The 26,915-nt window shown below is 36.9% G+C and overlaps 1 protein-coding gene across 5 annotated transcripts in view; it reads right to left on the reverse strand.

Annotated features, from left to right (window-relative positions):
* The window catches only part of LOC102695247 (transcriptional-regulating factor 1), a 97,630-nt gene that overhangs the window by 51,822 nt on the left and 18,893 nt on the right, over positions 1-26,915 (reverse strand). For all 5 annotated transcript variants that reach the window (XM_069197612.1, XM_069197610.1, XM_015358272.2 and 2 more), the window contains exon 2: positions 13,923-13,980. The gene's annotated coding sequence lies outside the window, so the exon portion shown is untranslated. The remainder of the gene's footprint in view (positions 1-13,922; positions 13,981-26,915) is intronic.

A 26,915-nucleotide genomic window follows, 5' to 3' on the forward strand; every position in this document is an offset into this window, starting at 1 on the left:
TAAAATGACAACAGGGCATGTGCTGTACTATAGCAAAATGAATCAAGCGTATTACTCCAGGATACAACTGCAGCATCCCACCAGAGATTTTAAACCACGACCCAACATTTGACTCCAGATCTTTAACTACCACATCCTGCTGGATCGTTACCTAGAGTTTTTGATTACATACAGCATATAACATCAGCAGCTGTGAATCTGACCAATTGTGTCTTTTTGTATGTGTGACTGCATTTTCCACACATTATCAGTCTATATCACATTTTACTTTTATAATGGCAATTTCAAAAAATGAAAAACAGGGACTGTAATGCAAATGTATTCTTCTGGAAAAAATGTTTCAAGGCTGGGGTATATAATTAAAACACTGTTGGTCTGAACAATACATCTGAAGGGCTCAAAGGTCTGAATAGTAATTGGTATGTTTTCATAGAAGAATGAGAGAACATGTTAAGCAAATCCGAAACCAGAAGGTGGAGGGACAATGGTGCCTCTTTAAGTAAATTGAGTGCAAATCCATCTAAGGATGGATTAAATACAAAAAAGAAAGAAGACAAATTATTTTTCACTTCCATACTTTCAACCATTATGAAAATTACATAATACTAGTAAGATACTGTGAGATAAAATCACTTTATTGACAGTATACGATTTCTTGTCATAGGAATTTGTCTTTTCGCATACCCCAACTTGCACTCCATGAAACACACAGACAGGGAGAGAAGGTCAGGACCAGCACACAGGGTCAGCCATTTCTACAGCACACCTGGAGCAGTTGGGGTTAAGGGGCTTGCTCAGGGGCCCAATGGAGTAGGATTTCTCTGCTGGCCACAGTATATGAACTGGCAGCCTTCCAGCCACAGGCGCAGATCCATAGCCACAGAGCCACCACACCACCCTAGTACACCTCATTGAGTGATCCAAGCTTTACCAGGACATGACATGTACATCAGCCAGTGTAGTGTTTTACAGGGTCAAATCATCTAAGCTGTGTAATGTATATTTTTGAATGTGTCATTTCACGATTTGTGGGCTCATTGTAAATAATGAAGCATCTGGCATCCTTTGCAATCTGTAGATTTAGAATAACACACATAGTACAGCATTTAAACATCTGATTTCCAATAATTAATAAGATAAAGTCTATGAATTTGAAATGAAACAAAGTCACACAGAAAACCCATGGAAAATGATACAGATATCATAAGAAACAAATGCCAACTAAAGAGACAAAAAACGTTGTCTAACAATTTTCAGAAAGCCTGTGCAAAAATATCGGAAATTCTTGCATCAAAGCCGTCTGAAAGACCCAACACTCTAGTGTTTACCAGAAAGACAAGATGCAATTCAGAGATAGTTGAGTTTTAATTGTGCCTGATTTTGGTCACTATGTGCAAAGTGGTTTTAAAGAAGGAAATGCACGAACATGTAAGAGTAGTTTGAAAGGTCTAGATTTTTAGACATTAGATTTAGATTTCAGATATTTTTTCTCATCAGAAATAACAGTTTTAAAAGCTTTTATAGATACAGTAAGGTTACTGTTACCTCTTGCAAAAGCTATTCTGAACATTCCTTTTCTTTCAGTTTTTTCATGTTTTAGAATGTTAAGTGTAATCTGATTTCATAGTTCCTTGTTAGAAATGTACCGTACTCAACACAGAATAGAAAAAAAGACTTGTGGAAGCATTTGAACTTTCAAAGCCACTAGAGAAGACAATGTAGTCAAGGTTGATAAATGACCATTTCCATTTCAAAGTCATTTTTTATAGACACGTGTAACGTTAACTGTCATTGAAACCAACTACATGACACTATGAGTTATGTCAGTAGTGATTAACTCCAGCCTCCAATAGTAAATATATAGTAAATGTAGAAACTTTTCTACTTTCCATGAATTGACAGCTTCATATTAGTGAGAAATAAAGTAATTGCCCTATGGTGTGAAAGCACGTCAATAACACTTACTGTATCCTTTCCTTGTGACAAAATCAAGTAAACTGTGAGAACAGCTTCATTTTCCTCAAAATTTTTATTTTTGTAATATGTTAGAAACATTCACAAATTCTAGTTTAATTACTGGTAAGAAAACTCTTATCTGGACTCACTAAGACTTTGCTGTCTTCTTCTAGACATTTTCTTTATGTTTCTGACAAGCTTTGCACAACAAGGTATTTTCCCCCATCGATGTATAAAAACAGTAGGGAGGAGAAACACTGGAGGCAGTAAAACAAAGAGTGAAAGCTGGATGGAACAAGTGGAGAGAAAAAAATGGAATAATCTGTGACAGGAAAATTCCTAGAAAGTTAAAGTGCAAAATGTACAAGACTGTGATTAGACCTGTACTACTATATGGAGCTGAATGCTTGGCAGCTGGAAAGAGGGAAGAGAACTTGATGAGAAGAACTGAAATGAGGATGTTGAGATGGATTCTGCAGATTTCAATGAAGGATAAGATCAGAAATGAAGAAATCCATAGACGATGTAGGGTGGTGGATGTGGTTGAGAAGATGCGAGAGGCGAGGTTACGGTGGTATGGACATATCATGAGGAGGGACGTTGAGGAAGTAACAAAGAGGGTAATGGAATTTGAGATGGAAGGTAACAGGGGAAGAGGCAGGCCTAGAAAGAGATGGATAGATTGTGTGAGAAAAGATATGGGGGTGAAGATATGTGAAGTGAGTGAGGAAGATGTGCTCGACAGAGACAAGTGGAGAAGAGCAACCAAAGCAGCTGACCCCAGGACAGTCTGGGACTAAGGCTGTGAAAAAGAAGAAGAATGCATAAAAACAGTCTGGAGAACTTCAGCTGAAGCTTAAGTTATCATTACAATATTTAAAGAATAGTTCAGAAATTGCAATTAAGTCAGAGGCGCTACATCACCTTTTGTGTTTTGTTCAATGACCTTCAGCCTTCTGCAATCATGACGAATAGTCTTCTCCTATCATTGTACATGACAGACTGAATTATGTTACTAGTCTGCCTACTTCAGTCTTTCTGAAATTCTGTCCACAATGTTATCATCCTTTCTGATAATATATGTCACTGCACTTCACATACTGTATACTGTGAGTAGATAGTACAGAGCTACCATACAGCAGAAGGATTATAGGCTCTCCTTTCTTTGTAATATGTGAATACTAAACCATGGTCACAGTACAGCTTATCTTTCTACAAACCTATTTTATGCAATACAATACAAGCACAAAAAACCTAGCTTTTGAAAAAACAATGTACTAACAAAAATACACTTATCCCTAGTCTCATGTGGTAACACAGTACTTCATCCTCAGCTCACCCAAAAGAAAAATCAACAGCACTACGTTCATCCATATGGCAAAATTATGATATAAAATAACATGCATCTCTTGTGACATATTCTCACTTTGAATTGCATTAAAATCTTAAAGCCAGGGGGAAAATGTGCACATCCTTTCGCTCACATCTAGTAATTTAAGAAATGATGAAAAATTAACTTTCTATATACATACACAATTACTAATTCCTAAAGAGAATATAATTTTAAAAAAATAAAAACAAATGGCAGAAAGCACTGATTTTCATTATCAATACCTGAGGGAATTTCAGAGTTTACACTGATCTTAATAATAATGAAATGCAAGATTTTATCAATTTCTATTAAAATCATAAAGCGATATATCATCATTTTTTTGGGTAACTGTGGTTTGTTGTATTTTTTTATGCACTACATTATATATAAAGCATCAAAAGAAAAATGGTTATCGTGAAATGGACAATCTTTTTTGTAACAGGTGTATTGACATTATATTGAATATACTGTACAGCACATCCAACCATCCATTTTCTTACCAGTTTATCCAGTACAGGGAGTGGGGGACAGTAATGTCGATGGACATTAGTCCATCTCAGGGCACACACTCACACAAACACACACACACTCTCACACCAGGGCCAGTTTTCCCAAAAGCCAATTAACCTATCAGGACGTCTTTGGACTGTGGGATTAAACTGGAGCACCTGAACAAAACCCACAAAAACACACGGGGAACACATAAACTCCATGCAAAAAGCACCCCAGGTCTGGAACTTAACCCAGGACATACAATACAATTGACATACAATAATTATTCTGATTAAAACTGACCACATGAACAAAGTGTCATGAATGACGAATTAAAAAAATGATACCAAAAACATTTAATCACTTTATCTAATAACACCCATGAACAACTAGTTTGGCATGTTTCTTTTTTAATACTCATAATATTTAATTCAATTTGCATATTTTCCACTGTATACTGCAGCTCATATTCAATCCCACCTCCTTAGAGGATACTGATAAGAAACCTCAGAATGAAGACACAGACTTCACATCCAGTATATTCTTATTTCACATGTGTAAACAATAGGCACACTGCCTACAATAATCATGGCAGACTGCTATCAGTCTCTTCTCTAGGAAGCTGAACATTAATATGTATGCAGAGTGCACTGTTACTAACCATAAAACATAATATTTTTAATTAAATGAAGAGGCCTTGTAAAGTAACTGTGACAGTGTTAATTATATGTGTGGATGTGTCTCAGCTGTTTTTGAAGAAAAAAGAAAGCACTTCTTTCTGAAGTGTTTTTATGTTGATTGTATAATGCTGAATGTGAAAAACAGGACTCTGCCCCTTTGAAACAGTTATGCAAAATTCATTTCATTTTTCCTGAGCAGCGTGCGTTCCAGGAGCATGAGGTGATAAGAAACCTCCGCAGTATTTCTCAAAGAGTCCATCCACGTTCTAAATGATTCTTCAAGGAAAATATGAAATATAAATCAAAAAACAAAGAACAAGCAATATAATAATATAAAAAGGTCCATTTCTTACTATTGAGCGATTTAACCACATCAATTATCTTTCATAATCCTGACACTACATTTGTAAATGTCTTTTGATTATTTGATGCCTAATTTACATTGAACTAGATATAATACCAGATTATGCTGATCTTTAAAGTACATTTAATATGAAAAAAAATGAAATATGAAAATGCCCTGCATACCAAAAAGGAAATTGCAGTACAATATAATTATAGTGAGGGTCTTGGAAACTATAGTGATCTTGTCACACATCAAAATAAAAACAGTGTCAATAATCTTTCTAAATGGTATGCTTTGAAACAATAAAAATAAAATGTGCTGCATACTACGGTACAGTACAGTATATGTTTTAGAGCATAACAATGTTCTTGACGAATTTTAAAATATGTTTACGGTCTTAGACGTGAATTCATTAAAACTATTGGTATTTTGCAATTTTTAGTTCTCCAGTTTTTTTTCTTATTTTTTTAGTACTCTAAATTAATCTTTAAAAGTTTTTAGTGGTTAATTTAGAGTATTTGCAACAAACACACAAACAGCAAGTGGACAGTGTAGGCTAGTTAATGCATATAAAATTCTAAATGTTTTATTTATCTATAAATACAAGCACCGAGCAATGACAAAAGACACACCTTCAACTCCTAAATACAAGATGAAACAATGTAATTCTTTCAGTAGGCTGGCTGAAACATTTGAGTATTGTTTAGCAGATTGGCAACCCCTGCCAAGAGATGGCACCTCAAGATATTCTGCCTGCCAGGCCAAGCCCTTTTTGAAGAATCGCAAACTTCCTAAATAACAGTGCATGCTTGGGCTGATCCTCAGCTCTAATTTATATTTCACTGGTGCAAATCACAATATTGTGAAGAAAAAGGAAGGTGGCAGTCTGATATCACTTACAGTAATTGTCTTGTTTTAAAGAAAAACAGAACCATATTCAGATCTTACAATGCCTTCAACAACAGCAAATTAAATTCTGTAGCCTGAATGGAAACTCAAGTTTTTGTAAGGACATTGCTACGATGTCCTGGTACTGTAATTAATTAAGGATATTTAAACACTTTGATATTTAAAGGTTTCAGCCAACATGTCTGCCTTCCAGCACATGACATCATCACATTTCTGGTGTATTTCTGAGTTTCTAACAATAACACTGTACAATTCATTGCCAAGACTAGCCACCAACTGATTTATTCACTTATTAGTCTTATTTACCAGTTATAATTATATATTTTATTACTATTTCCATTTACCTAACCTCTTGGTAGACGTAGCTACAGTATATAATAGTTAATTATGAATGAGACAAGGTTAAATTAATCTGGGTGCTGTACTTCAGGTATTTCAAGTAATATACCTATTTTATCCAGCTAGGCTTTTACTATATCAGAATATAGACCACTGATATACATGTATATTAGTAAAAGTCTACTCTCTGGTTTCTATCCATTAACCCATTGTCAAGCCAGACATATGGATTTCCATGAATGACTGCCATCTTTAATTTCAGGACCTTTTATGAGGAACTGTGACAGAGTAGACTCCAGCCTACAGTCATCACCACGTCCTAAAAAAAAGAATACTGGAAAAACAATAAACATATTTATACAACTAAACAAAAGGTTCTAACTTTCTTTTGCTTATACTGCTTTGTGTGTACACACACAGAATAACAGAAGGCACAAAATAAAAACAGAGGTCCTAAAGGTGTTTAAAACTATCACAAACTTTTACACAATATAACAGATACAGTAAAAGTTATATTTATCTTCTGCATGTAGGACCCCGAAGAACAAGAGAAATATCATAACAGGTGGCTTTTTTGTGCCTGAAGGAAAAGGTTCTCCTGAGCTGGGGGAGACCAGCTATAACTGAGTAATATGAATTATATATACAATCCAAACTGTTTAAAATGTTATATAAATGTTTAGAATATTGTATGAATATTTGAAATGTTAGTATAATATAACATGACAAAAAGGCCATTTTGTAAACAACTACTAATTTTGAGATGTACACCTACACACGGGGTTTGCTACAGCGGGGGGAGTTAGACACATATTAGTTAAACACATGTTGTTACTCATTCAAAGAACACTTAACAAATTAATCATGAGTTGCCTTTAAAAAACTCCATGTTGACGATACCCTAGGCTCTTTTTTTTTAATCTGCTAATTTGGTTCTAATAATTGTTTACACAACCTAATATGTAACACACGTCACACCTACAGAGCTATAATTACTTGGTTGAGTTCTATTACCTCTCTTATGGACAGGCACTACATTACTAATTCTTCAATTCATGGAACTACCCGTCTTAGCGACTGCTGGAAGAGATGGATCAATGGCTTCTAAAGCACAAATCACATTTTTAGGTGTCTGACCCATACAAATTCCTCAAGACTAAGTTCCTGGGCCTGAATAGTCTTTGATATACTGTGCTACCCACTTCTGTCTTTCTTGTCCCTGAAATAGTTCATATCCACTAATGTTGCAATCACCCTTGTCACTTTCGGGTTGCTGTGTACTGTATCAGTTTCCAGCTGTTCCATATTAAGGTTCTCACTGTTGTTTTCCAAAGAGTTCTGGGAGCACATAGCCATGTGCTGTACATTGGATTCTACACAGGAGTCCATTTAAAAGCAAAAACATGAGGCTCTTCCTCTGCCAAACTGTTGTGGGAGTGTGGAACAATCTACTTAGACGTGTGGTTGAAGCCGGTACTGTGGCTTTATACAGTATATGCCATATAGGGATGACTGGATGGGATCCCTGGAATCCAGAAGCTACTACTAAACGGGCCAGATATTCCGAATGGCCTCCTCTCATTTATAACTTTTCTTATGTTCGTATGGTTCTGCGAGTTCCTCGATCTTGACGCCATTTGAATTTCTTCAGACTATTCTCCAATGCATTCATTTTTGCAGCAGGATCTGGACGTTGCTACAGTTTAGACTGGATGCTGGTGTCCCTCCAGGGTGCACCACACCAACACCACAACACGTCACACAGTGTGCAGATTACAGGCTTTAAAACCCTTTTCTCAAAGAACTGAGTGTGTCCTTGATACAGAGTAGTGGTCTTTTTGTTTTATGGTCCTCAATGGCAGGTGTGTCTACAGGCTGTCAGTCCAGCTGAGCTTATAACGCCCCGGATCAACTCATTACTGGCTCATTTGAACCAGTTTAACAGCTTCTTCCGGTTCTTCAGGCAGAAAGACATACAGTAAAACAGCTGCAGAGACACCGTCCCTCCAGAAACATCACGGGGGACTCCTGAAATGGGACATGTCCCGAGAAATTTATGTTCTAAAAAACAGAGCATATTAGCAAATATCTGTTTAAAAAAACAAGCATCAGTACACGTGCCCTTCCTTTTAATATAACAGAAAGCTATCTTTCCTCAGTCAGGAGTCCTCATTAAGAAGACATATTGTTGATACTGGAAGTGCTGCATTATAGACACATCACAGAACACACATTTATTGGAATACTTATCGAACTGCAGTTTGGTATAGTCCATATCTTTTTTCTGTTTCACCTTGGCTTTCCCCTTTTAATGTGTCAAAACTGATACCGTATTGTGTAGTTGCAAAGCAGGCATATATTATTTACTACAGACAAAGTGAGACAGGTACAGCAGATTGCACCACCCTTTGTGCAATTCTAAAAGCTTGAGTGGCCTATTATCTTCCTAACCAACAAGGGATACATGCAAGAATGTTTAGTGTCGTTAAAAAAAAAAAGTGCCCTGACAAGCTTGCTAAGTTAAAAGTATTTTGATCTTCAGTTCTTACAGTACTTTGCATATTGTACAATTGCAAAATCAATCAGTAAGATAGAAACTGAATCGTTTGACATGATACCAAAGAAATAAGCAGAATTACTCAGCTAAATGCATCAAGTTTTAACATGGAACTATTTTTTCCAGTGTCAACAGTATGATTTAATACTATTCTGCAACACATTTATTTCTAATGTATTTCCTATATAGGGTGAAGATGTCTCATATTCTATTACTGGTAAATCCTAAGAATGCCCAAATTCAAGGTGAACTTAAAAAAAGAGAGTTGAAGGTCTGATGATTCCCCTTTGCTTTTATGCCCATTAAAATCAGCAATAATAGTAGTCTACTGAATATTTAGTTTTATAGAAATCACTACACCTTTAATGAAATTCTTTATTATTCTAACCATACATTTCTTTAAACATCTCAGTCATTACTATAATACAGGTCAATTAATGTCTGGAGAGATTATGTATACACTTAAATGGTTTAAAATGCTAAAGATGACTGATAAATGAGGTAAAGTTAAATGTTTTTCACATCAAAATCTAATTAATCAGTGCAAAAGCTTCGCATGACCTGCAATGCAAACTTTCCTTAGTAACATCTACCATCTGGCTGAATGAGTTCCTATTCTTATTCTATAAGATGCAATACTCTACACAGTCAGTATAATGGACTGGCCAGATCAAGCAACTGCTTCCATTTGAATTAGCACAATATGAAAAAATATTTTATAGCACTCTTCAAACTGCCATATCCCACAGTGCACAATGTAATTAAAATAGTAAAACTACCAAATCAGAGTGTTAATATTTAAAGCTAAAATAAAAAAAAATGTAATCATGATTTTAGAAATGCACTGTATTAGCCTGCCTAGTAGAAAGTGGAATAGAATTCATTAAACAACAAGCACATCAACATAAAGCTCTAGCTCCAGATGTTTTCAAACAATATTAAAAAACAACATAGGTTTGTTTGCATTTCTAGAGCTCACAAATCATGTTCAAACTTGTGGAATCAAGAGCATTTTAAGATAAAAGAGGACCATGTAGAGGATTTCTGAATTTATGTAATAACTCAATGGTAGTAAAATATAACAACTACAACATACAAAGGATCTAATGAGAAAAATGGTTATCACCCGAACAAGCCTTCTAGGTTTGGAATTGGATCATTAAATAACGATCACAGGTGGAAGCTCTGTTTTAATTCAATTCTCATGTACACGGTGTGAAATATGTCCACCAATGTGTCTGTAGGAGGAGCTTAGAGTCACACAAGGAATACAATCTTTGACAAACTCAAAGATTTTTTAAAATAGGGAAACACTGAAGACCAAGGAAAGATTAAGGATAAGAAAATAATCAAATGCACACAATTTTCATTAATGTTTGAAATTCAGTCAATTTAATCTTCAGAACAATGGAAACAAAGTGACATATCTGATAAATCGCGCAAAACGTCCTATCGCCCAAACTGATAGCTGGGGTAGACAAAATGTTCAACAGCAGCAAAATCCAAACCACAAATACAACCAGTCTCCTTTAATACTACCTGCATTTGGGACACAAATCAGGTACTTTTCTGCACTGTGACCCACAATTAACTGAAGAAATGGACAAAATTTAGGGGTGATTTTTGACTCTTCCCTCTTTTTCAAATCACAAGACCGCCAAGTCTGCAACACATCCTTCGACCATTTATGAAACATATCCCGTTTAAGACGAATTCATTCTCCCACTGATACCGTGAAATTAGTTCATGCAGTAGTCTAGTCTTGAGCAGATGAAAGCAACGCTGGATCATCCAAGATATTACTTCAGAAACTAGTGTATATCCATACTGTACCTGTGCTGCTCGAGTGCTGACCAGGTCTACAAAATCTCAACATATTTCTCATGTGCTGAAAAATCTGCACTGGCTACCAATTTCTTTCAGGACAGACTTAAACAATTCTCTTGTTGGCCTGCCGTACCAGATTCTGCATGGTCTGTCTGCGGTGCACCTTTCCTTTAAAGAGTTACTATCCCCACTCGTCCTCATTCACTCACTTTGTTCCTCTGCCTCTAGACTCCTCACATTCCAAGGACCTCACAGCGTATGTTAGGGGACCAGGGCTTTTCATCACCAGCCCCTCTTCCTTGGAACACGCTTCCTGACTATATTCAGGAAGTGTGTTCTGGGCGGAGCGGGGGCTCTGTGCCTAAGGATCTGCGCCTGTGGCTGGAAGGTTGCGGTTTGTATCCCGCAGCCGGCAGAGGAATCCTACTCCGTTGGGTGCCTGAGCAAGGCCCTTAACCCCAGCTGCTCCAGGGGAGCCTTATTGATGGCTGACCCTGCGCTCTGACCCCAACCTTCTCTCCCTGTCTGTCTCATGGAGAGCAAGTTGGGGTATGCGAAAAGACAACTTCCTGATGCAAAAAAGTGTACTGTATATGGCCAATAAAGTGATCTTATCTTATCTTACATTCAAAACACACCACCTCCTGATGTTTTTAAAGCTCGCCTCAAGACTTACTGTACTTGTTCTCAATGGCCTTCAATTCCTAACATAATTCTCTCTTTCAATCTCATCATTTACACAATTTTGCATTAGTCTTCTTCTGCTTCTGTACAGTTCCTTTTTATATATAATTAATATGAAGTACCTTGAGAATCCTCTGATGAAAAGGTGCTATACAAGCACAAAATTGATTGATTGAAATATTCACAACAGAGGTAAATGACATTCTTGTAAAAGTGGGTGAAAACTAGATGCCAAGAAATAAGATGCTTTAATAAAAAAGGAAACATAAGTAATTTTAGACTTACTTTTCAGAATATTCTCAACCTTCCAAAAAATATTGCCATTGTTACAGCAGCGTGACCATTTGGTAGTCAGATCTCAGAAGGCAAGAAAACGGGAATGAGAGAAACTTAGGCTTGGTCAATGCTAGTATGGGAGATGTCTAAGGAAAAACAGGTTGCTGCTATAAGTAGTGTTGGTAGACAAGACATTGGCTGTCTTATGTCTGACAGGGGTCACTGTTCTATAGGAGGTGTTTTCCTTCGGATGAGACCGAGCTCCATCTAAGGGTCTGACTACTTGGCACTGTTCACAGTAGGGATGTTAACCCCACTGTCCAAATTTCACCTTTGGGACTGCGTAATGCTGCTTTCCTAGATTTTCTCTTTTATTAACTGGGTGAAGTCATTTCCCCCTTCTCCTCCTAAAGGCTACCATGTGTCACCCAGGTGGGTACTGCACTTCATTGATGGAACCCCTCTTACTATATACTGTATGTAAAGTGCTATGGAAATGTTCGGGATGAAAAATCCCTACACAAATTTAAACAAATATTATTATTTGTATTTCAGAAGTAAAACAAAAGAGTGTGATGTTTCTGGAAGTGGGGGTTAAAATGCTGTGCCATAAACAAACATTTTTATATGTCTTACATCCAGAGCTGCAAAATGTGGTAAAAAACAAACTGCCAATGATCTCATATTAAAAAAGATGGCAGAAGTGTCACTGTTAATAGTTAAATTCAATGAGATACTGTTCAGTAGCACTTTATGTAAACCATCTTAGTTAGATTTATTTATATTTACTTATTTTCCCGTGACCTGACCTTCAGAAGAATTTATTCAGAAAGGAACAGCCTTGCATTCTGAACAGGTGCGAAGCATCAACGCCAGCTTTGTACAGCGAGGCAAGAGTAAAGCCTCTCTGAGCTCTGGTCAGGAACCTTACGAGGCAAGAGCGAGATGAAGCATGAGTCATCCCAGGGTGCATCTTTGACACGCAGTATTAAATCCACTTTCTACGTCAGAAACGCACTGAGAATGAGAAGTTGGGCTGTTCTCAGCCCGCCTGGGGTTCCTCTCACTTCATCTGCTGTCTTTCCTTCATGGACTCTATTGCATAACCACACCATCTCTACTGTACCACACCTCATTATTAGAACATCGGCAGGTTGACACAATGAAAGAAACACACCTTTCACAATTTTCAAACCTACAATCCCATTGAGCCCAAGGGCTGGGCTTCTTCAGGGACACTTGTGATGATCCCTGCTGGATCAGGAGAAACTGAATCACTCACCTTCAGTCCAGAATATTCAATGCTATACTCATTCTAGACCTTAATTAAATATGGAAATTTGGACAAAAAGTATGTACACCTCTACACGACCTTTACACAAAATGTTTGACACAAAATGTTTACACAAGCTTTACACAAAATGTTTGACTCACAAACATAGAAATGTGTCTTTAGAATTACAATCATCAGTATAAGTATTTGGAGTCTTCTGTAAAACATCTGGTTAATATAACATATGGCACTCAGATACTCCCCATTGCTATCTCAGAGTATTACTGTTAGGCAACAATACACTAATGAAAAAGAAATTATTTGAAATGACACTTGAAACAATTTCACTTTTTGTTTATTTGAAACTTTGAAGAGTGTGGCTTTTATTGTGAGACACATCACCAATTGCTGTAAACTATACCAGGAAAGAACAAAACAAAAAAAAAACATTCTCATTCACTTGATAAACACTTCTATCCTTGATACTAATCTTCTTCATATTTCTAAGGCAAGAAAACCCATAGAACTAAAATACCTGCTGTTAACTACAGCAACCAAACTTTATGGTATCATGCATTATACGAGTACCATGAAAGTATGTCTTGCAAATATATGAAACAACAACAAAACAAGAAAAAAACAATGTTATACCATTTAGTTGTAAGAATATTATTAATTTGATTTTTTTTGTTAAATCAATAAGATTTAACTAAGAGACTCCTTTATATACTCAATAAATACTGAGAGATAAAAGTTTAATATTAGTTCATTTTGTCTTGGTGGTTATAAACTCTCTATTTTTTAACATAAAACATCTGCTAGGCTTCTGAGTTGATCCAATTAGTTCCTGGTCACCACACACCCTTCACAAAGCAGAATGTGAAACAGACCACACCTTGCAACAGGACTACCCTGCTCTCCTTTTTGGATGATACTCAATATTATCCCAACATCTAGTTGGACCTTAATGACAGGCTTCCACATTTCCTTATTCAATTGCAAAAAATCTTAATAAATGGGTTTAACATTTGAATGTTCTGGAAACAGGGTTATTTCACTAATTTTTCTGATTCCACAGAAAATTTAACATGCACCAGAGCCAATGTAGATACTGAACATTTTTTGCTCATCAAAAATTTAAACCGTTGTTAAAAGTTCTCTGATTTTAAGAAAAGAAAGTGTTTGCTTTTCTATTAGAAAATTCAATGTACCTTTTGCATGTACTTTGGCTACAATCGTCCACAAAATCCCTGCTGAGAATCCTGGGATCTGTTAAGAAAAAGAAAAACAGATGTCATTAGCATTACTCAAATGGTCCTCCTTGTAAAGCATATAGGTTTTACAGCTACCCAATGGACACACAAAATTGTCTGTGTATCATTTTCCATGTGTTTTTAATAAAATAGAATGCAAAGTACTGAGGTTCAATATCAAATGATTCACAAACATACAGTACAAATGTGTCTTCAGAACTACAATCATCAGTATAAGTATTTGGAATCTTCTGTAAAACATCTGGTTAATATATCATATGGCACTCAAATACTCCCCATTGCTATCTCTAGAGTATAACTGTCTAACAAAAATAGACTAATGAAAAAGAAATTATATGAAATGACACTTGAAACAATATCACTTTTCATTTATTTGAAACTAGCTAAGATTGTGGCTTTTATCGTGTGACACATCACCAATTGCTGTAAACTATACCAGGAAAGAACAAAACAACAAAAAAAAACATTTTCATTCACTTGATAAACACTGCTGTATTTTCCCCAGAGGACATATGTGGAACTTTGGTTAAAAAAATCCATTGTTGGCCTACAACATGGATTTTAGAATATTAACATTGGGGTTTTGCATTAATCTTACAAAGGAACAGATCTTCTTGCATAAGATGCAAAGAAAGCTGACATTCTGTGTTGGGATATTAACATGCTATTAAATGGGGCTTCAAAGTCCAAGCATAAAAGGAAAAACCTTGCTATACTATCCAGAGACCTGAATCTCAATTTCAGGTTATGCTACTTATTGACTTCAGGCAGGAATCCATTTGACATCCATGGTCTGGGAGTTGGCCAGATACAATTAAGATGGGATTTTTACTCAGCACACAATGAAGACAGTTGCGGCTAACAAGACAACAGCCGAAATTGCCCATGACAGTGAGCCTGTGTTGCGGTTGCCAGTTAAGGTCTGCAGTTTACGTTTCAATTTGAGATGGCAAAAAAAAATTAGTCAAGCAGTCAGAATAATCACAGTGGTTAATCTTAAAAACTTGTACTATGTTCCTCCATTGTATAGTGGGACTACTGGTACATGAGAGCTGCCCATTAGATACTGTAGGTGCTGTGTATCTGTAAAGTCCTTTGGTATGAAAAGCACTACATTCATGGAAAAGCAATTATTATTGCTACTACTAGGACTGGAAACATTACATATCTGGACACTTATTCTTACCCCTTAACAACGTGATGATGAAAAAGATCTCAAATGTGAGAATAAATGTCAGTATAAATAGGAAGCAATACATAGGCAATACACTATACATAGGAGGCAACTGTTATTTAGAAAGCTGTCAGGCCAAACTCAATATAAACTAGCTTACATTAATCTTCTACAGGGTTTTGTTTAATCACTTTAATCACCAATTTTAGAAAGAGTGCCAAACTCATTGAATTGTAACACAAACTTTTCTGTTGTTAGCAATTTCTATTTCAAAGAGGACAGAACAGTTTCTGGGAAACTCAGGAAATGCAGTCATTTTTCTTTTTTATTTTCTGAAGCTTCCTGAAAACAACCACAGAGCATTTTCTCATCCATCCCCTTTAGCTTATCTGTGTTTAATGTTTTCCTTCTTTGCAGAGTTAAGAGTAATAGTCTTCAAATAGACTGCATGCTTTTGGACCAGCTACACAGAGTTGCCTGTGGCACAGACGTAAGCAGGTGACTTCATTTTGTAATTATTTTGTTACAATGCTGCTAGATTTCTTTGTCTAAAATAACATGTTCTTAAAGGAAAAGTTCCATGACATCTAAATATCACTTAAGTATTTGATTCTCTTTCTAGTCCTCTATTTCACTCAAGGAATTTCATAATAATCCAATGATTTTTACTGACTGGTCTCAGCTGTAATATTACTCATTTTGACTGGACTAATATTTTAGGATCTGTTCATCTCAGAGTACTATTTTTTGGCATGTTCAATTCCCAGCAAGCCTTCCATCTAAACTGAAGTAGTTGCCGCCAACATTCTTGAAATAGGTATTGTTTGGCTCCTTTGGGGGAACATTTAAGATCTTGGTGCTCTTCAGTGGCCATCTATCAGAAATTGTGACAAAAAAGCTGCTGTCTACTTTTTCTTTGGCATTCCCTAATCACTAGAGGTCTAATAAACAGGCTTCTGCATCTTCTCAAAGCCCTTCACTTGCCAGTACACTTGTCTGATAAATAATAACTTTTCCAAAAGTCTACTGCTGCAGTTATTTTTTTTCACACAATCATTTTTCCATCGCCTGCTGATTTGTTCTGAAGACACTAGCAAAGTGTACCAAATACTCACCAAACAAAGTGCTTCAAGCAGGTAGGAATGTTGACTTTTATATCCAAGTTGAGATTTCTAAGCCATCGCACAATGTGTTACACAATGTACAACACAAGCTGTAGCTGTAGGTAATGATCAGCAGACGTACAGCGCAAGCAGGTTTTGATCCCACATATTCTGCCTACTGACAACAGTGTGGAAAGGGTAGAGCTTCACTTCTCTGTTGTGCGGCACTTTTAATTCTGGAGCTCCTAAAAGACGTTTGACCCCTCTCAGTGTAAGCAGTAACAGACAGGCCTCTGATGAAAGCAGGCCATTCCACTTCTCATAAGGCTCACTTTGTTCCTTTTCTCTACAGTCACAGCCAACCCAGGGAGAACATGCCCTTTACACAGACAGGTGACCCAAGCAGGACTCAAACCCTGGACCCATAATGCTAACTACCCTGCTGCTGTGTTGCCCCCGTGATGCAAAGTCTCACAGACCACAGTCTCAGCACTGTAAGATGTTGTACTGCATATACCCATATTAATGAACATCATCAACTTCGTAACTCCACAAAGGGTTACTGAAAGACAGAAGCTGACAAACAAGCATACGTGATCTCTTATTTACTACACTATTAACCACAGAACGAAAAGGCAACAGCACAACACATATGAAGTACATCTCAGTTCACAAAACTGTGGTGTAGCAGGTATTCTACCTGCAGAGCCGTTAGACCACACAAGAAATCACATGTACAAAACCTACCCTGCTGCTTACATTTCAACACAGTAAATTTCACAACCTGAATTAACTTCCCTAGCATTGCTTAATTAGAAGAGCATAGTTACCGTTTCATTTAGAGATCCATTCAGTGTCAGCCAGAGACCTTCAGTCTTCTTCATAGTCATTTCAGCAACCCATTTCCCTTGTTTCACTCTCACTCCTCTCTTGATCAGTTAAATTGACTGGTGGGTGCAAAACTCTACACACCAAGTGCATCTCCATGGTACTAGTCTAGTTCTTTCTTTGCACAACTCATGTGTACGTACAAACATTACTTGGCAATCTTTCTGCACGTTAATATATGTCTATACACTTCTTGTATGAAGCATTTATCTTACATAAAGGCTCTAAAAGGACTTATCTGGGAAGGCAGAGTCCTAGCTTTCCACAATTTTTAATATATAAAATAAACTAACGGATATATTTGTGTAGGCTAAATGCCCAAAAGGCTCTATGTACTGAAGAAAGAACTTCAATAATATGAAGAACTTAGAATAATACAAAATACTGAATTTAATTTTAAAAATTACATCTGAAAAATGTATATATGAAATTCAGTGTAAAAGGTTAGGTTAGATTAATTTAATCTGTAAGAATATTTTAAAGTACTCACATCTATAATGACATATAATAACTGTATTCCAACTGAACTACTTGTTTGTCACATTCTGCTAGAAAAACCAAAAATGGTTTCTGCTCTGCCAGTTTAATTTTTGTTTTTGATATGCATGAGAAGATACTTTTAATTAGCTACGTTTTAAGTTAATATTCATATTTGTATTTCCAATACATATGATTCATGAAATAATTGCATGAAAAACGGATGCAACCTAGAAAAATACCAACCCTGTATGGAAGCATTATGAAAAGAAAACTAGATGATGGTGGAAATAAAAAATATTCTGAAGTTTTATTTGCCATGGAATAAGATGCACAGTAAAACATGCAATTTTCCTTCTCCTTTTTTAATATATACTGTGAGTACTTTCATGCACATCAGGTGAACAGTGGTTTTTGGGTGACACTGCCTCCCATCATCTCATAATTATTAAAACATTTGAAAACAATTATATGCAATGGTCTGAACTTCATAACTGGCTAAAAGTGATTGGGGTGTTGAACCCCCTGGCCAGGAGTGGACCCAGAACACAAACACCCTCTTTTTACATGCATTCTTAAGGGAAATTAAGGTTTTTGATTTACGTGGTGTTTTTTCGGGAATAGATAAATCAAAAACTGCTTGCAAAATCTGAAAGGATTACTGCCAAAGAAGTAATGTGAAGTGTTCAGAATAAAAATAAAAAAAAACACATTTGCATTAAATCACACACACTGCACTTTGGAAAGGTGGAATCAAGTATGATGTTCACCCCCCGGCAGTTTGTTCAGAGAAGGGCTGTCAAATGGTGATGTACTGTAGAATTTGGACCGTCAAAACTAAAACGGGTATGACAGCACGCAGTTCTGGAGTTAATAAAGACAAGCATGAAAGATACAAGAGACTAACTAAAGAAAGTACTGTTAATGTACTATGCACTTCCATCTCACAAACTGCAAACTGCTGAAAATATTTCACTTTTCATTAAGGGAATCATTTGAAATTTAACTGCAAATGTCGTTAGATCCGTATCAAACGAGTAAATAGAAACCATTCTACAGTTCCACTATATCACACATCACCTTTTAAAGAACAACACACATGTGACAAAATTCCCCTCTGGGGGGTGTCGTCATGGCCTCTGTTTTCGGTTCATAAGAAAAAAAAGTGTTTAAGAGTTACTAGGTGGCACGGTGACACAGCAGCTAGCAGTGCTGCCTCGTAGCGCTGGGGCCCTGGGTTCAGTTCCTGACCTGGGGTGTTATCTGCATGGAGTTTGTATGCTCTGTATGTATGCCCGCATTTGTGTGAGCTTCCTCCAGGGGCTCCGTTTCCAAATAAATAGTAAATGGTAGCAGGTGACCTGGCTTCTGGGAAAACTGGCCCTGGTGTCAGTGTATGTGTGTCCTGCGCTGGATTAGCGTCCCATCCAAGGTGTTCCCTGCTTTGTGCCCTTCGCTTGCCACGACATTGTATTGGATGAAGTAGTTAGAAAATGGATGCATTGATGAGTTAAATTACAAATACATACAACAAATTATTTCCCCTACTGCAAAAAAAGAAGACTTTACCACTGAAACCACGCATCTTTTTTCTCTCATGAAAAGATGCGGTGCCTTATCCTTCTGGATAGGGGAAGATTGCTACAGCATGGAATTTGCTGGTTGTTTTATTCCCAGCAAAATAAGTTTATATCTGCTGTGTATTTTTTAAAAATTATTTACAAAAATATGAATGACACAACTAAACCAAATTACATTTTAAAAAGATTTTGAAAGTCTTGAATTTGTATTTGGCAACTAGTGAGTCAATATTTTGATTATATACAAGCCTCAGTGTCATTTTTTAATTTTAGTGTCAGACCACTTCATCCTTGTTTCAACTTTGCAATAATACAGAGCCTAAAGCATTCTCATGTCTGTGATATGAGAGGTTTTAAAGCAAGTGAAAAAAAAAAACTTTAAATTTGGAGAGCAGCATCTGTAATGTACATGACTAATTATTACTGTTACAGATGTGAAGTGAATGGGCAATACTAATTAACTCATGAAGTGAAGTACTGTACATGGGTTCATTTTGGGACAAAAATACCAAGAAATACATGTCTCATGGAAGAAGCATTTTGAGGTTAGACCTTTAACTGCAGCAGTTTCAGGAGGCTAAGCTTGCATTCTTATGTCATGATATGGTTCTGACAATTTGTTAATTACGTGTCACAGAAAGCCTGTTGCTGAACACAGTGGCACAATAACTAAATCTGCAGACCCAAATGAAAGTAAGTTATTTATCTCTGCAGTCAAAGAAAATCCAACAGCAGCATACACCATACAGCGTAAATATTTTATAATTACATACGTTTTTACATAAGTCAAAATTGCTATTTTCAAATGGCTCACTCATCTATATTGATCCCGTAAGTAATGACTGTGGTAATAGAATGACTTCAGAACTGTACAGAAACATCTTGTCTGCCTATGTACTATACAAAAAAATGCCTTCAGATTGGCTGGCATGTCATCATGCAGCAAGACAAGAGTTTGGTAATGTCAGTGGATCACAGGTTTGAAGCAGTTATTGCCTGCAAAGGATTTGCAGCCAAATACTAGGTTTAATACTACTTTAATTTACTTTAAGTTAATTTGGCCCAGTACTTATGTTCACTTGAAATGGGAAGACTGAACACAAAAGGTGCTATTCCGCTAAAATGGTATGACAATATAAACACAGAAATACCCAGAAATAAAAAGATTAGACCTATAAGTGGTGTCATTGGTTTAAATTCTGTACTTCCGCCAGATATTCATCTTTTCATCTCAAATCCGAATTGCTTGGGTATACAGTAAAAATAGCAAGTTTGACTTCACTGTCCCAGTATTTCTGAAGGACACTGAACGTACTACTAGGGACCTTTCCTCCACCCTACTTATCCAGACAGGGGCTCTCTGGTACACTGAACTGGGCTTCTATCACCTCTACAAAGGTGCAAATGTTTTAGAAGCAAAAGGGGCATTGACCCTAGTGTTATATATATACTGTATCATACAATAATCTGCATATTTAAGCAGAATTATAAATTCTGCCAAACCTGATAAACTACTGTAGTGTATTGAGGACTGGAAGTCTGATTTCTGCCCAGTCTTGTCAGGTTTGTCACTCAAGAAAGCTGCTATCTGGAGGGCTGCCACATCAAGGCTGCCAAGATTTAACTCTGTGAAGCCTGACCATCGGTTCAATGTGACGAATAACGTAAGGCAGAATCGGTCTGACGTATACGAGTCTTACACAAGCAGCACACATACTGTTCACTTGGTATATATTCCCTGGGGGCGTCGTACCTGCCCTCTCGTGAACTCCAGAGTGCTGTTCTCAATGTCTTATACGGTAAAAGCAAGATAAATTTACAGCTGCTGAGTAAATCTGTGTGTATATATTTAACTGTTCAGTAGGGTTCACTGATAAGGGGGATTTACTCAACTTACTTACTGACACCTGCATGCTCAGTTTGCCTGAGCCTGTCATGTACAGTAAATTCTAGTCATTTTTAGGAGTCTAAACACGTGACTTTCTTACCTCTCAGTTATTTATGACTGTATAACTCAGCTCACAGATAAGAACAATACTAAAATTCCAATACTAAGCAGTTCCAAATACTTCTCTGGGCTACTACAGAATCTTTATGTTTTATGAGCAATGCAGTAAATGGTAAAATGTGTTTAAAAAGTATCTACAGTTAATTCCAATTAATAAATTCCAGTGAATTCAATTTGACAGTTTCAAGTTAAATAGCTGTTACAGTTAATTCGTATGACGTTTTTGCTGATGTGCTTGTTTATGATGGCACATTTTACATATGAATGTACTGTTATTAATTGTAGTAGTTGAATATGTAATTTTTACTACTGTATATTGTGTAGTGCAGTTCTTTTGGTTATTGGTTAGGTGTACTGTAAGAGTTCACCATCATTCCTGGGAAACACTGGGCGCAAGTCAGGACACACACACCAGGGCCAATTGCTCTTTTCTACAGAAGTCAATTCTCCTACCCGCATGTCTTTGGATAGCGGGAGGATACAGGAGCACCTGGAGGAAACCCACATGAACCTGGGAGGAACATGCAAATTCCATGCAGACAGCAGCCCAGGTCCAGAATTGAACCCAGGGCCTCAGTGCTGCGAGGCAGCAATGCTCACCACTGTTCCACCTTGTGGGCCTGTAAGAGCTCGTATTTTATACAGTTACTACCTCTGCCCTTCTGTTTTGAGACCTAACTTTTACCTGACCAGACAGAGATACCCTAAAAAACCTCTTTCTCTCTAGGTTTTTTGCCTGAACCTCTTACAACGATTAGTGGACGGGAACAAAAATCGGTTTATGCATTGCTTTAAAAGCAGCTAGGAGTCAAATTTAAAAGCTTCTTAATTTAATAAAAAGTAATCTTGGTAATCTAATCTTGTATAACCAATCTATTAACGATGATCTTTGACTACGGCTGAATCTGAGGCATCTTGATATCTGAAGTGTTGTTCTGGAGAAAATACTTATGCTCTATATTTAGTCTATGTTTAATCTTTAGTTACAACTCTCCTAAATCCCATTTTTTATATTTTACCCTCTCCTTTCAGCATGTTTCACAACACCTAGTAACCTTGTTCACTACATCCCGTCATGAAATTTAACATTTTTTTAAAAATCAGGAAGATTTTCTTTTTTTCCATTTTTATGTTTTATACAAAACTCTAAATGTGGGTACTGCCATTGATTTTCCACTTACACTGTCTTGTTGTTAAAGATGCTTTGTCACAAATCTTTGTTGAATACTAATGGGTAGGTATGTATGCCGTGTATCTTTCCATACTGTAAATGTTGCCCTTAATAGTGAAAAAAAATGCAGATTTGTCAAAACCATTATGGTTATTAACCATTTGGTTAATAATAAACAAATGGTTATTATGGTTATAACCATTAACATATTAATGGTTATTAATATGGTTATTATAAACATTTATTATTAACTTATTTGACCACCACTTTTATCCAAAGAAACCTAAATATGTGCCATTTATACAGCTGAGCACTTTCATATAAGTTCATAATAGACATTTTGTCATGATCGTCGGCCCTCTGTCACGATTGTAAGCCCATCCTCTTTAGGGCGCTCCGACCCTTTCATTTTTTAGATGATTGTGTGCCCCTGCCTCCTGTTTTGTCTCCTTATTTAAGCCTGGTGCTCTCGCTATTCCTGGCTCAGCACAGGGAGATGGACGCCCGGAAGCCCGTCCACCAGCTAATCCAGGAGAGACCCGACGACATAGGCTTCATCACAGTGTCCTGACCGTCTGAGTCCGGGGCTCGGCTCACCTGGCCTCGTTACCCTGGTTTTACTCCCTGTTCCTGTTCCGGATCCCATTCCGGATTTTAACCTTGTCTGCCTTGGATGAATCTCCCATTACCTGGACCCTGGACTGCACGCCGGACTTCCCCCTTGGACTGTTTGGACTCGTTTGCCTGCCATTTTTAAAAAATATAGTTTAAAATTTTAATTTAAAGTAAACCTATAGTCTGTTACTCTGTTGTCACAGTTATCTTCAATGGGCAATCAATTCCACCACGCCCTTTTCCTGCGCATTCAGAACCAGTCAAAGTCAAAGTCAAGTAAGTTTAAGAACGCAAGTTACTGTATAATATGGTTTAATAAACAAAATTAAGATACCAGTATGTTTTGAAATAACAAGTACTCAGTTTAGGAAACGCGGCATTCTAAATTGACTTTTTTTGCCCAAATCATAAGATATAGAGGTTTTCCAGATCTTTTAAAATGCAGCACTACCCACAACACTGCCCCAGACACACCGATTGTTTAAAATGTTTAAAACAACTCAGAGTAAAGAACACCTACAAGCCTTTATTTGTTTCCACACAATGAGAAGCATCTGAGAAAAAAGCAACAGTAACACTAAGACATACAGTACAGACACCACTAGATCCTTTTCTCACATACAAAGTTACCTCACACAGTTTAATTGGATAGGCCTATATAACCTAAATTCAGGTTTCAAGCACTAAGCACTTAATGAGGCAGTAGAAACAACAGTTAGTTACTGCAATACAGTTACTTCTTGAATAGTAGTAATTAACTACTAGTAAACTAATTTAAGTACCTGAAGTCATGAACTGACTATTTAGAGCTTAATGTTCACTCAAATTTATCAAGCTTATGAAGTTAATCTGTTAGTACTATGTACATTTATACCTACTGTAATTAACAATGCTTATTATATGCTTTGATTCCAGTTGTTAACTAAAGTTCATCTAATTACAAAGTTAATTCAGATAAAATATTGACAGGATACCACTGAGAATTGAAACTACAGAAATCATCTAAGAGCAAACTGTGTTCTTGGTATTTAAATGCTTAATGGAAAAAAATAGCATATATTTCTTATAAAGCAGGTGAGTTTAAACAGGAGGCTGAAAGAGCTCAAAAATCACGTGGTTGAGTTCCGAGAAAGATTTTGCCATCAAAGTGATACAACAGGTACAAGTGTCAAGAAATGCATCTGGCCAAACAAAAGTGTTTTACATTTACAGAAGAACGGTTTGCTAATATTAATCTAGTTTCTAAAGTGAGTTTAGTAAAAGTCAGAAATGACTTGACATCTGAAAACTTGTACACTGAATAACCTTAAGACGGGCAAGCACTCTGGAATATAAACACTGAGAGGCAGGGGTGCTTCCTGCAGTGTTATGTACTGTAGAACCACTGATGTCATCTGAAATTCCAGGTACAATACTTTCACTGTAACCAGAACTCTGCTCTTTGGTGGTCTCTTATCAGCTACTTTACCTAAACTGCATAGAGTGCTAAATTGATTAAATTAACATAGTCTAAAATGGGCATACAGTGTTTTGTCAGTGTACTGGAAGCCAGTAATGTACAGTACACTCTAAGGCTAAAGATAGCTTAACTCACCTTGCCGAAGGTCTACACTGTAATTTCTTCTAACTCATAGGAACTTGCAGAATGAGAAATGTTTATGGGAAAAATCACTGAAGATTAATCTCATTAAGAACAAAAAGAAAAAAAATTGTTTAGAATTCCATATTGTAACTGAACTGGAAAAGTACCAGAAATATTGAATTAACATAGCTTTTTTCCTAAATAACAATTTTAATCAAGTAATGGACATGTTCTTTCTACTACGGATCACAAGATGTTGTATAGCACTTCACATTATGTTCTGCCTTCCTTTCTGAGACAGATGAGTAAAGTTAAATTAAAGGTTGCTTTCATCAGACACTTATGGTGGCAGGTTTAATTTCTTTTTTACTTTAAGCCACTACTCATTTTCTTTGAAAAATAATGGTTGTAGAACTTATTACAGGTAAGCACTACAAAATATTATCTGTAATACTGATAAGATGAAAGAGTTGTAAGGCTCCTTTATAAACCTTGATTTTATACCCATGTATTTAAAATTACTTTTATTCAAGCATTCAACTTCAAGGGTGCTCTTGCACATGAAGAAAGGGGGTGTTTACTTAGTTATATCCATTTATTCATACTTGGATATCCGAAAGGTTTACATTTCACACCAGGATATCAACAGAACAGTTAAAGAGCCCACTGAAGAACACACACAACCTGGTGTTGTAAGCAAACATCAGCCACATACATCATTCTCCAGTGTCGTAACCATACTTCTAGTTCAGTAAATGCTAACATTTTTCTGTTAATTCCTTCACATTTGGAATAAAAAAATGTTAATGAACTACACCCATAATAGAAATCCTCACACAAGCAAGCAGGGGATAAAGACAGCACAAACCTGTCATCCACAGCACCAGAATATGAGCAAAGCTTACAAATGATAAGAGGCCATTTAACCCATCTGGCCCACTTTGCAGTAACTAATCGATCCAAGGAGCTCATCTTCCTGTTTCTTGAGGGAAGCTAAAAGTTCTCCTTTAACCACATGGCTGGCTAGCTGGTTCCAGACTCCCACAATCCTTTGCGTAAAGACATGCCTACAGTTCTCAGTTTTAAGTACAGTTCCACATCTTTTCCTCTTGTCCTCTGGCTTTTGTTTGAATGTTGATTTTATCCTCTATAAGTCCATTTGGGTTGACTTCTTCAGTGGCTTTGAGGATTTTTAATGCTTGTGCCAGGTCCCCTCATAGTCTTCCCTGTGCAAGGCTAAGAAGGTTCTGTTCTGGCAGCCTCAGTGTAGGTCAATGGTCAAGCCATCAACTTCTTCTCATACTGCAAGCCTCTTACTCACACCACAGGCCTACTGTAAGGCATCAGCTAGTGAACAAAGGACTTAGGACTTTTACCTCTCACAAGGCAAACCAGAGTGGTTTCCAAACACACCCCAACCCCACAAAAGTGTTCTAGGCCACCCTTTGGTGCCTCAACTTACCGATGGCAACTAGAACAGCACCGTTTAGAACCAGTGACCTGTTCAACATATTTAAGCAAATACTGTAGTAAATGAAGGATGTGAATAAATAATCCAGGAGACATACTGTATCTATGAAACCTTTGCCTGCCCTTTGGTTTTTCAAACTTTTTGGGGGGTTTAATTCAGTTTAAAATCTCCATTATGACATTTGTAGACTGAACTGCGGGTATCAGAAGTGTTGCTGTGTAAAGAATTATCTTACCTAATGCACTAACGTGTTCAGATTTTATTTGCTACTACCAATTCCCCTTTAAAGAGAGGTAGCAACGTGAGGTGTGACAGTTGAGCTCATGTCAAGAAACAAGATAGGTACAGATATGAGTGAATTATGTTGTCCTAAAAATGGAAACCCGTATTTATTTTTATTATTGTGGACCTTCTGGAACTGTTACGACAAACTTTAAATATACTCCGTTTCCCAACAAACCAGATGTCTGCACCAGAAGAGGGAGAAGGAAGATTTGGAGGACTTGTGCCTGCCATACTCTGATTTCGTGAATATTAAGATTATTCACTATTTAACCACCGCATACACAACAGAGCTACTACCAGCAGGATGAGTGACTGCCTTTCACCCACACTTCACTACAAGCTTGCAGGTGCCCAGAGAATCCTAGTGTTCACAGTCACTCTTAAGGCCCAAGACAGTCAAAGACACAGGCAGCCTGAGACCAGTGAGAGGAAACCAGTTAAGGCTTTAATGTCGCCTCTTACATAAGTAACTTTTGCATCACGAAACCGAAATCAGTAGAGAAGAGATGGGACACTGAATGGCGGCACGAGCAACTGCTCTTTTCACCACACTAGAGTGACGTAGAAATTGTTGCC

Source organism: Lepisosteus oculatus, chromosome 2 (assembly GCF_040954835.1).
Source record: "Lepisosteus oculatus isolate fLepOcu1 chromosome 2, fLepOcu1.hap2, whole genome shotgun sequence".
NCBI lineage: Eukaryota > Metazoa > Chordata > Actinopteri > Semionotiformes > Lepisosteidae > Lepisosteus > Lepisosteus oculatus.